This window comes from Pseudophryne corroboree, chromosome 3 (assembly GCF_028390025.1).
Source record: "Pseudophryne corroboree isolate aPseCor3 chromosome 3, aPseCor3.hap2, whole genome shotgun sequence".
NCBI classification, from domain to species: Eukaryota; Metazoa; Chordata; class Amphibia; order Anura; family Myobatrachidae; genus Pseudophryne; species Pseudophryne corroboree.
The window spans coordinates 285103419-285114776 of NC_086446.1; the positions used below are offsets into that span (position 1 = coordinate 285103419).

Consider the following 11358-nt stretch of genomic DNA (forward strand, 5'->3'; position numbering starts at 1 on the left):
CTGAATTAATTTAATTTTCTGTTATTGCTACATATATATGGTAACAATGACTAATGGGTATACCTGCATTATCACCTGTATATATGGTGCTTCTATGTTGTCAATATCGTGACTGCTCAATCACGTGTGTTTAAAAAAATATATCTAATATACACTCAGGATAAATGAGAATTTATTGATATCATTTATTGGTAAAAGGCTATTCTGGATCATTGTATCCACTATCAGGTTTCATTTAAAAGCATATGTTTGTACATACAGCTATATACCTATCATTAGCCTTAATATACACAGTCATATACAAAACTTCTCTCTCTCTCTCGTTCGTGGTCTCTCACCATTGATCCGGAGGAACAGCATGTGCGTATGACATATTCAGCGGCTGTATCACTTCCACCTAACATTGGCAGCAAATCCACCCTTTTGTTCCTTCCCACACTTATCTGCGTCACTCTCCTCTAAGTGATCTCTCATCAGTGATCCAAGGAGTGGTTGCATCCTTAACCTTCTACTATCATATCACCCTGAAGATTCCCAATACCATCCGATCTTGGAAGCTAAACAGTGTTGGGCTTGGTTAGTACTTGGATGGTAGACCATCTGGGAATACCAAGTTTAGTAGAATTATCCATTCAGTCTAAGACTCCATGCCTAACACTGACAGCAGAAAAACTGTACTTGACTTCTTTCTAAACTAACTACCTGATTCACCCTCATTCTCTTAGCATTTTATACCTGGTCAAGTTTTGTTAACACATATGACCTCTCTGTGAGTCTGTTTTGTATTGACCACTAGGTCTTTATATAAATTATCAGTCTGCAGGTGCAGTGGCTTTGGTCCCCATGGCTGAAATTATGATGTGATTGAGGTAAATGCACAAATACGTCTGCAATCTCAGACCAAAGTCTCTTATATTGAATGTTGTTTGTCCTCAACTTTGGATACCTTTATTTTAATGTGATTTATTAAAGTGTATGTTTTAAATTCTTTATCATATCCTGATCATTGTATATCTTTCTCTAGAGTGCACCCACAAAAGAGCCCCTGGGGAAGTGTAAAATAACCCCACCCCAGCCCCCTGAGTGGTTACCTGGTGGCTGCGGGGCTGTAAAAATGAAAGTCACAATGGTCGCGATATTTCACGTTCCTGAGGTTCCAGTGGTGCCGACCAATGTTCCGATGCTTGAAAAACACAATTTATTTATTTATTTTACAAATCTAAAAATGAAAAGATTTTCTTTTATTAATTAATTTTTTTTTGGATAAGTTTAAATACATGCACTTCACCTAATTCACTCATAAAAAGCTGTTTTTGGGAAAATAATTAATCAGTTAAGTGTTTAAGCATGTGCATTGGTAAGTGTTCCAAATTAGTGTAGATTGTATTTATTCTCCATTACAAGGTTTTTTTTTCCTCTTTGTTTGCTTTGCAGGTCCTTCTTATGTGCTGTCAGCACCACAACTCCCCCTGTCACTAGCACCTCTGGGCCTGCCACTTCTAGGGCTAAAGGCATATTAATCAGGGGAAGAGGAGAACAACACCACCATCATCATACGACACATGTGCCACCACCACAGCAGCCGCAACCACCACCGCCCAGCACTCAGGCCACTGTTCCCAGTATAAAGGAACTCTTCATGTCCCTCCACCATTTTCTGGTGCACCAGTTGGCCTTCATGGATCAGCTGGACTATATTGGGCAGCTAATGTGGCAGTAAAACAGGACAGCGGCGGTGGCATAGGGCACCCACACCCGGATGGTTTACAAGATAGTTGCCTGCAGGAATCGACCCACGCAACATGGCAGCGGTTACAGGTGGCCTGGGAGCAATTGCTGATGATGCGGTAGTACACACAGGCCATCCAGGACAAACCCAGGTGATTGTGGCCCTGCAAAAATGGCAGTTACGAGGTGATTGGCTGGTACTTTATCTCCATCCACTTTATCTCCGTCCAATGCTTAGTAAATAGACCCCTAAGTTACAGTGTTTGGCAGGAAAACACTAGCATAACATTTTGTATGCAGATATAGCCACAATTATACACAGAATATAGTAGACATGCCACATATAGTTTTACTTATCAGGATCTTCCTGTGTATCCTATGTTTGTGACTAACACACATTTTCCAGGGAAAAATTTGCAAAAATTACATGTACAGTACATGGACTAATGTGAGAAATCAAAGTATTTTTGCTTCATTTTGAGGGTAGAAATAATTGTAAAAATGTTTATTTGATGTAAATGTGCTGTAATTGTGTACTTGTAATTGATTTTCATCAATGAAAAATACAACTCATCCCCCCCCCCTCAAAAAAAAAAAAAACTGCTCTATTTATGTACGACTTTGTAGAGTGTTTCGTGTGAGATATCCAAACTCGGATTCCATTACATCAGCTGAGTTGTATGTTTAACATGGGGAAAACATCAGGATCTGACTTTTTAATGGGCACTCTTGTTCAGAGTAGAATACATCAGATTTTTTATGTATTATTTCAGACCTATTATATTGGCCGAGTTTGCAAAATGTCCATCTTTTGCGGCCATATCGGACATTTCATAAACTCTGCTCAAATTATATCCCGGCCATCATGTGTACAATGGTGGTCATTCCGAGTTGTTCGCTCGCTAGCAGTTTTTAGCAGCCGTGCAAACGCCTCCCACTGGGAGTGTATTTTAGCTTAGCAGAAGTGCGAACGAAAGGATCGCAGAGCGGCGGCAAAAAATTTTTGTGCAGTTTTAGAGTTGCTCAAAACCTACTCATCGCTTGCGATGACTTCAGACTGTTCAGTTCCTGTTTTGACATCACAAACACGCCCTGTGTTCGCCCAGCCACGCCTGCGTTTATCCTGGCACGCCTGCGTATTTTTCGAACACTCCCTGAAAACGGTCAGTTGACATCCAGAAACGCCCACTTCATGTCAATCACTCTGCAGCCAGCAGTGGGACTGAAAAGCTTCGCTATACCTTGTGTGAAACTACATCGGTCATTGTAATAGTACGTCGCGCGTGCACATTGCGCCGCATACGCATGCGCAGAAGTGCCGTTTTTTTGCCTCATCGCTGCACAGCAAACGAATGCAGCTAGCGATCAACTCGGAATGACCACCATTAATCCTTTGATAAATAGTGAAAAGTGAGAAATATAACATACTGCAAGTCCTTCATATGGTGTTTCCTTGTAAAGAAAATGGGAAGCAAGAACTCGTCATAATCTTACTAACAGGAGTTATGACCGTGAGACATAGCTAGGTGTACAATATAGGTACACCAAGGTAAGGGTTGTGTATATATTTCCCAGTGCTTTGTCAGGGACTAGAGTGCAGGGGGGATATAACTGGACCCCCTGAGATGCTACAAAACAAGAGACTAAATGCGGGCGTCACTGCAATAGGGGGGCATAAATAAAAAAGGACTTTAATTGAATAGCCCAAAAATGACCATCGGTCAAAAATTGCTCTATCAATCCTTTTTTGGGGAGAAAATGATAATGGCTAATTGAATACTGGTCATAGGCTGTGTTAAGGGCCTTAACTAGGGATGTGTCAGTGGTGCAAGACCCTGGGGGCGACACTGTTACTGTCCCAGGGACCCTGAATTTGGCTTGCAGGATGCCTGGAGTCTCATCCTGTAGCCAGCATCACTGCTGCAGAGCTGCCCAGGCCAGTGATGGGGCTGGGGGGGGGGGGGGGGGCTGTGACATCATCAAGCCCCGCCCCCACATCGGGAAAATGATGTAATTTGCTGGTCTACAGGAAGGGGGCGGGGCTAAAATGACACGATTCACATCATTTGAAGCCCTTCCCCTCCCCACGGACCCGCAAATATGGGAGCGTATGTCTCCATCCTGCCCACATCACTAGGGTGCGAGCAGGATGTGGGAGACCTGCCTACTCTTCTGGGGTTTATCACTATTTTTTAGCTGAAGCCACAAATATAATGAAACGTACAAGCATCTTTTCTTTAACTTATGCACATACGGACACACACTCATACAGTACACTCTCTATTAATAACACACTCTGAGACACATACAGTATGCAGTCTCCATCTCCTTTCACAGCAGAATCTGCTGAGTTGTCTCTGCCTGAGATCAGGAATCTCCTCAGCATTACAGACGTCTAACAGCAGGCTGACAGGGGCTCCCCAAGTACGGGCGTCCTAGGCAGCTGCCTAATGGTATTTCCCAGCCTGAGTAGTAGATGTCCTGTCTATTAAAATATGCAGTGAATGAAGTTGGTACAAAACCTGGCCATATCATGTGATTCTCCTGAATATGAGCAGCGTATTGGCATATTGTCATCTCTGCCACAAGTGCTATTAGAAAAGAGTTGATCTAAAATTGCACTTACAGATCCAGCGATGTGTGGCTGAGTTTCGGGTGACAGGGATCAGTAATCCCGCTTTCTATCGTGGGAATGCAATGCAACTCTAGCTTTCGAAAGAGCATTTTTTACATGTAAATCTGGAAAATAAAATGTCTATATTACAGGTTTCCAGTAAGTAAAACAGGGACTGTCCTGAGCAGCTCTCAGGGAGGGACTGAGGTTTATTTAATTTGTTAAACACACACCCTCTTCCGTATGGTCAGCCAATGAAGAAGGTTGTGTTTAATTTAAATCCCCAGGCAGGCCAAAAGCTCCAGTTCATCTAGTAGCAATGATCCTTCAGCGGCTGAGTGTCGCATAAGACATTCATTTCCTGCTAATTCCAGTGATGGAGTTTATAATTCTGCATAAAATAGATCAATGACTATGGTACTGAGTTGCTACCAGTGGACACATTGTTAATGCATAAATGCAGATGAAAGAATATTATTGCAATAAATTATTCTAGAGCAATGAAACAACTTATTACAAGTGTTACACGTCTATGGCTCAGGGACGTCTATGGAGGGATTGCTGGAAATATAATAAATAAACCTCATCATGCTATGTTAGAAATTCCTTTCCACAACGCACGTGGGCAGAAGAGTGGTTGGTAATTTTAAATAAACCAAATTTAATAATTTTTTGTGTCCCAGTGCAAGGTAATTAGAGACATGGAAAATATTAATGTATTTCTATGCATAGATTCAATAATTCATAAAGAGTCAGGCTCCCAGGGTTAATTAAACAATATCTAGCTTGTTTTCACAAAGCTTCTCACCGAACTTCTATGAATCTCAATACTTTGCAGATCAAGAATTTAAAGGAGCTTAAGGTTTTATGCAAATCAGGATTAGGAATTTGGAAAGTGACAGGAGACTGGAGAGATTCATTTGTTGAATTTTTGTGTAGCCATTTGATGGCCAATAAAATAATGTTTGGACATAAGGGTTACTTAAATGGGGAGGAAACACCCAGCAGCAATGCAAAATGTATTGTGATGTGGCCAGGTGGGATGTACCTGGCTGGTAATCCTAGAATTGGGTGCATCATTTGACTCGGGATTTCCTTCTGTTTCCAATATTATGCCCAAATTACATGATGCTCTCTTTGGTCTGCAGCAACGGCATATCTATAATGGGTGCAGTGTGTGCAGTGCACATGGGCCCTCGGGGTGCAGGAGGGTCCACACCACACACTGTGTACCCATTTTTTAAATACTCACCTCCCTGGAGTCCCCTGCTGGTGGCAACATCTCTCTACAAAGCTCAGGTAAATGGCGTGCCAACCATTCTTCCGGTGCAATAAGGAAATCTCTGGGAATATGTTCGCTGCGACATTTCCCCGGAAATTTGCGCATGCACAATAGAGTCTGTGCCCCTCCAGTGCTTATACTGTATTATGCTGACGGGCACTGGTTGCAGAGGAGCGGGCCCCAATGCAGGAGGATGGACATGGGCTTCCTCTTCTGTTAATACCCCCATGGCAGTGGCGCACGCAGGGGGGGGGGGGTTTCCGAGTACCTGGAAACCCCCCCTGATGAGCCGAGTTATCTTTTTGAGACGGAGACACAGCTGGAAAAAAAAAGCCGCGATTGCGGGTGCGGAGCTGCAGCAACTACAGAAAGCTAAAGGCCAGTACTCACGCCCGATGCAGCTCTCTGCTTACAGTCATGAATGTCCTGGGGCCGGCAGCTCCCTCCGTCCTCACACATCCGCCCCTCTGCTCCCAGCCCACTGTGTACACTATATGTAAGTTTTACTGTGTATGTAAGTTTTACTTTGTTTCTGTGTGTATTTGTATGGTATGTACAGTATGTATGTGAGTTTGTTTGTGCTTGTGTATGTGTGTTTGTTTGATTATATGTTTGTGTATGTATATATATGTGTGTCATATGTGTATATATATATATATATACACATATATACACATATACAGTTCAGATATGTAAGTGGTGATATTGGGACTCAATCTGCAGCAAAATAGATCCAGTAGACTGCGGTGCTTACTATTTTCAAACTGTTTTCAAAGATACAAAAAAACAACCATACATGTTCTTACCTCTATAGGATAACATTCAGTGATCTCTATGCCGCTGTCCCTGCAAACGCCGTCCAGTCCCGATGACGTCAGAGATCACTGGGTGTTATCCTATAGAGGTAAGAACATGTATGGTTGCTTTTTTTGTATGAAAACGATTTGAAAATAAACTGAAACATTGGAGTAAGCACAGACGTCTACTGGATTTATTTGGCTGTAAATTACATCCTGAGAGTGCCACCCGCATATCTGAACTGTATTCTAGCCGTCACCTGGGTATTTATTTATGGATGGATGGAGTGCAGATTGTCCGGGACTAATATATATATATATATATATATATATATATATATATATACACATAGAAAATTCAGCACTCACCATAGCAAGCTCACCTGTCCTCACATATATATATATATATATATATATATATGATGAATGGCACTCCTGACTAATACCGCAGAATCAGAGGCAGGACGGCACTCATAGAGACTGGTAAATCATAGAAAATCAGCACAGGACGCTGTAGCTGTTTGACAACGTTTCAGAGTTACTGTAGACTCTGAAACGTCGACAAACAGCTACAGCGTGCTGTGCTGATTTTCTATCGTTTACCAGTCTCTATGAGTGCCGTTCTGTCTCCATATATATGTATGTGTGTGTATAGATATATATATATATATATGTATATGTATATAATATATTACACATACATACACATATACATACACACCCAGCCACGGAAACCCCCCTCGCTAAATCCTGCGTTTGCCCCTGCATGGTCTGCAGGTCTTGTTCATTCTTGAAATACTAAAAAGTTTTTTTTTAAATGATCTATATTAAGGCATTTAATGATGTCTATTTACTTAATTAATGTGTAATATAATGATATAAAGAAGAACTCTATTGGATTATAAAGTATATATAAAACCTCCCTTCCCCCAATTATTAGTGTTGTGGTGATCTGTTGTACAGGACACCTACTATACATTGTATACCCAGATTAGGGTAACTTATCCTGCTTCCTGTGTCACAAGTTCTTAGTTGGATGCATCTGTAGAAGCTTTTCTGTGTTGCGACAGCAGCCTGCTTGCTACCCACTACGCTAATGCATATATCCATCTGTGTAGGGCAAGTATCTGAGCACCTGCTTGGAGATCAGTGTGATATTCCGGCTGCCGGAATCCCTATAGCTGGAATACCGATGGCGAGCGCATCGTGTCCCCTCATGGGCTCGCTGCGCTCGCCATGCATCGTGCCTGCTCTCGGGTGGTCAGGTGGACCACCACCCAAGTGGAAAATCCAACCGCCAGCATTTCACCATGTGGCGGGATTCCGGCGTCGGTATCCTGTTTCTTCTGTATTAGAGACCTTTTTAAAGTTTAATCAATGGATGACTAATAACAAATGCGTCAATTTGTGCGCTATATGTATGACGATGCATGGCCATACACATTTCTCAGCTTATGAGCAGAAATACACTATTTTTTGTAATTTTTTTACATCATAAGCCCCACTGCCTGTGGGAAAACACTACACAGTTTTAGTCTGTTTATACTGTAATATATAGAGTTAAACAGTGATTCCTGACCTTTGTCAAGAAATGTAAAAAAACAAACAAAAAACAATTTTTAATAGATCAGGTCACACATCACTTAATTCCTGTTCAAACTTCTTAATAGTGAGTCCAACATTGAATTTTACATGTAACACAATGCAGCAGAAATGGATCTACTGTTATACAGTATGCGTTCTTTATTATAAAGTAGAAGGGTAGCATGGGTGGTCTAGAGCTTTGCACTGTCTTCCTCATTTTCAACCTTTCAATGGCTTATTGTTTTCCTGTCTTCTTCCTTACTCTTAAACCTTCACTCTCAGTGTCCCTAAGAGGACATTTAAAAAACCATTGGTATACTACAGAATCCCACAAGCACTGTTGTAGGAAAATGAAAATGTATTTGTGTCCATGTTTACAGAATTGTTTCCATTACGTAGCAAGCATATTGTGCGGAGGCTGATGGAAGAACCACAACTGGTTAAGAGGCAAAATCATGCACCAGACTATTTGCACGATCTGCAAAAAAACAGTACTCCTGAGACAGTGGTAATGGATACTTTTCCAGTATATGAAGCGTCCATTGCCCCTTTTAGGTGCACAAAATACTCAAGCAGCAGAAATGTCAATTTAAAAAGACTATTTCTTATCTGGAATAAAGGCAGCCCTGATGTCTCATTATTGTCAGGCGTTATCTGACACGTAATTCAGAGTAAAAGAAGCAGGCTTTTGAGAGAAAACTGGACAATATTACATTGTGGCTGGGAACGGATACATGTGGCAGTAGTGAGTGCTTTGTAGTGATGGTTCTTGAGTCTCTCTGTGGATAGGGTCAATTATTGTCTTTCTGCAGACTAGAAAAAATCTGTGTAATTTCTCCACACAAGTCCTGCTCTTCATAAGTGATCTCCCCATTGTCCTCTTCCTACTTACTCATTACTCTTCATTATGTTTATTTGTTTATTCCCTTCTCTTTCCTCCTCATTCTCTCCATTGTCTACATTCTCTGTCCTTCTTAGTCTCAAGCTTTCCTCTTCATTATTTAAATGCAAATGTATATGAGTTTGATTTGCAGCACCAAATTTAGTATAGCACTGCTAAAAATATGCAGAGGTAAGACTTGGAATAACTACATTATAAATGTGATACATTATTTTTTATAAGGAATGATACATAAATGAATTCCAATACTTTTGTAATGTTTTATTAATCCCCACTCCCAAAAAGGTACTCAGACATTTCCTGGTACCTGATCACTGCCAAATACAGCAACTGTGTTTTATTTGAGGAAGGGACAAATCGGTTTACTTCATTTTAGATCTACTTGCTTTTTTAGGCAGCTGCCATCCTCTGTCATGGTATGCAGATAACTCTGCTGTAGTACCTTATTCCCCAACTAAAATCAGTAATTTGCTGCTTCCTCTACAGCAGTGTTTTTCAACCACTGTGCCGTGGCACACTAGTGTGCCCTGAGCAGTATCCTGGTGTGCTGCCATAGAAGCACAGCCAGGCCCGTCAGTGTTTTGCTGCTACGGAGGCCCTGGAATGATCAATACTGGTGGGTTTAGTGGTTGCAGAGCTAGTTCTAATTTTGGGCCCGGGCAGTGTTGGGCTCTTCTGGCTTTCTGAGATGTGGCTCAGGTGTTACTTATGGAGAAGCAGCGACATAACATCCTAGGACACGCAACTGCACCATGTATCACCATTATATGAGTGTGCCTTGACAATATTTAAATATTGTTCAGTGTGCCGCGAGTTGTAAAAGGCTGAAAGTCTCTGCTCTACAGGGCTTGGATAGTGTGTTAGTTATCTTTGAAACAGAAGTAACTGACCCTAACACTCTTGCAGGAAATGGGTCTCACCCACACAGGGCCGGGCCGAGCTTATTTTTTTTCTGGTAAGTAAATTTAAATTTTGGCGCCCCTTCGTGGGTTAAAATTTTGAAAGGGACATTGCGCGCTGCAAAGGGGTGTGACCTCACAAGAAATGGGCATGGACACACAATTGTACCTCTGAGGGTACAGGTAGATAGTAGGTAACTGGGGAGGCAGGGGTGACTGGTGAGGCAAGGGTGACAGGTATATATGGGGATGACTGGTAAGGCAGGGGTGACAAGGGGATAGCGACTGACAAGGGATGATGAGGTTACAGGGTGATAGTGGGTGACTGAGGCAGGGGTAACAGGGATATAGTGGGTGACTGGGGAGGCAGGGGTGACAGTGAGATAGTGGGTGACTGGGGAGGCAGGGGGTGACAGGGAGATAGTGGGTAACTGGGGAGGCAGCGGTGACAGATAGATAGTTGGTGACTGGGGGAGGCAGGGTTGACAGGGAGATAGTTCGTGATTGGGGAGGCAGAGGTAACTGGGAGATAGTGAGTGACTGAGGCAGGGGTGACAGAGAGATAGTGACACGGAAAGTGAGTGACTGAGGCAGGGGTGACTGGGGCAAAGGTGAGAGGGAGAAAGTAGGTGACTGAGGCAGGGGTGACAAGGAGATAGTGGGTGACTGAGGCAGGGGTGACAGGGAGATCTGTTCATCCTGTTTGCCAACCTCTTTTACCCTATGTTTCTATAACAGTCAATCCCAAACTGTGGTTATGGTAGCTTGCTCCTCTGCTACACTGGTCAGATGAGATATATATGCTACAGCCTCACATAGCTGAACAGTAAATTAACAACAGTGCACCCTTTGTGAAATGCTGCAGAATGCAGATCTGCACTCACTCCTCCGACTTGAGATGCTGGCAGGGTGGGACACCTGCTCAAACATGTCCCCGGCTCTGCTCCAGGCTCTACGCAGTGGTGGTAGGTGTCCTGGCCCAGCACTGATTGTGCATATTGTAATGTGCGGTGTGATGTCATGATGCCCCTGCTGCGAAGGGGCGTCATGTGACGTCATGACATCCCTCGGCAGCAGGAGGCAGCAGCACTGATCAGTTGGAATCAGTGAGTACTGCAGTAGAGACACAGCGCAGATGGCTCTGTCGCAGCTAGAGTGCCCTCTGTGTGCGGCACCTTAACAGCCGTGTAGTATGTGTAATTATAGGGCCGGTCCTGCACCTACAACTAGTCTCTGCTCTCTATGGCACAGGAAAACACAGGGGGAAGTGGGGTCCGGTTGCCCAGAAACCCCCGTCCTCTTGGCAAGTGGCTCACCAATTGAACTGTTCCGTTAGGCAGCCATTACACAGAGCCACAGGCAAAACAATTGAATCGCCCCCTATAACTAGATGAATTCAAGCTGGGTTCGCATATGATGAAAGCAGGCTAATTACCACTTGACAAAAGGATAGTGTTTACTATAATTACCATGAAAGGACAATGGCATAGGCAAACGCAGGGAAGGGGGGGGATTCCGGTTGCCCGGAAACCCCCCTCCTCGTGGCAAGTGGC

The 11358-nt window shown here is 43.0% G+C and overlaps 1 pseudogene; it reads left to right on the forward strand.

The window, feature by feature from the left end:
* The first annotated feature begins 506 nt into the window (after positions 1-506).
* Positions 507-625, forward strand: LOC134894300 (5S ribosomal RNA; annotated as a pseudogene).
* Positions 626-11358: the final 10733 nt, after the last annotated feature.